The sequence below is a fragment of the Hippocampus comes genome, unplaced genomic scaffold (genome assembly GCF_001891065.2).
Source record: "Hippocampus comes isolate QL1 unplaced genomic scaffold, H_comes_QL1_v1.1 scaffold14, whole genome shotgun sequence".
NCBI classification, from domain to species: domain Eukaryota; kingdom Metazoa; phylum Chordata; class Actinopteri; order Syngnathiformes; family Syngnathidae; genus Hippocampus; species Hippocampus comes.
Window position 1 is genome coordinate 504,786 of NW_017805839.1, and position 326 is coordinate 505,111.

Below are 326 nucleotides of genomic sequence, written 5' to 3' on the forward strand. Positions count from 1 at the left end.
AACTTCAAAGTGCAAATCCAGGACGTAAAACGGAAAAGTCGACAAAGCGGAGGACCGTACCGAACTCTAAACTGCGGCAGCCATCACATAGTCTCTCTACTCGCAGTCGTAGTTTCGTTTTTTTTTCTCTCTCCCGTCCTTCGTTCAGTCATCTCTTGTACAGTGTAATGGACATCAAGCCTTAGCTGGGTGAAGAGGTGTCAAGGGTGCGCACCGTCCTAAAAGGGGGATACAGCATCCGTTAACCAACCGGTTGGTTCAATAGCATCAAATTGAAATGGAATATACATCGCAGTAGTCCTTATTTTCTTAGCAGCGGGGGGTGG

At 47.2% G+C, this 326-nt stretch overlaps 1 protein-coding gene across 2 annotated transcripts in view; it reads right to left on the reverse strand.

Annotated features, from left to right (window-relative positions):
* Positions 1 to 130: 130 nt before the first annotated feature.
* Positions 131 to 326, reverse strand: part of prdm2a (PR domain containing 2, with ZNF domain a) — a 7,621-nt gene continuing 7,425 nt past the window's right edge. For both annotated transcript variants that reach the window (XM_019887918.1, XM_019887919.1), the window contains exon 4: positions 131 to 218. The gene's annotated coding sequence lies outside the window, so the exon portion shown is untranslated. The remainder of the gene's footprint in view (positions 219 to 326) is intronic.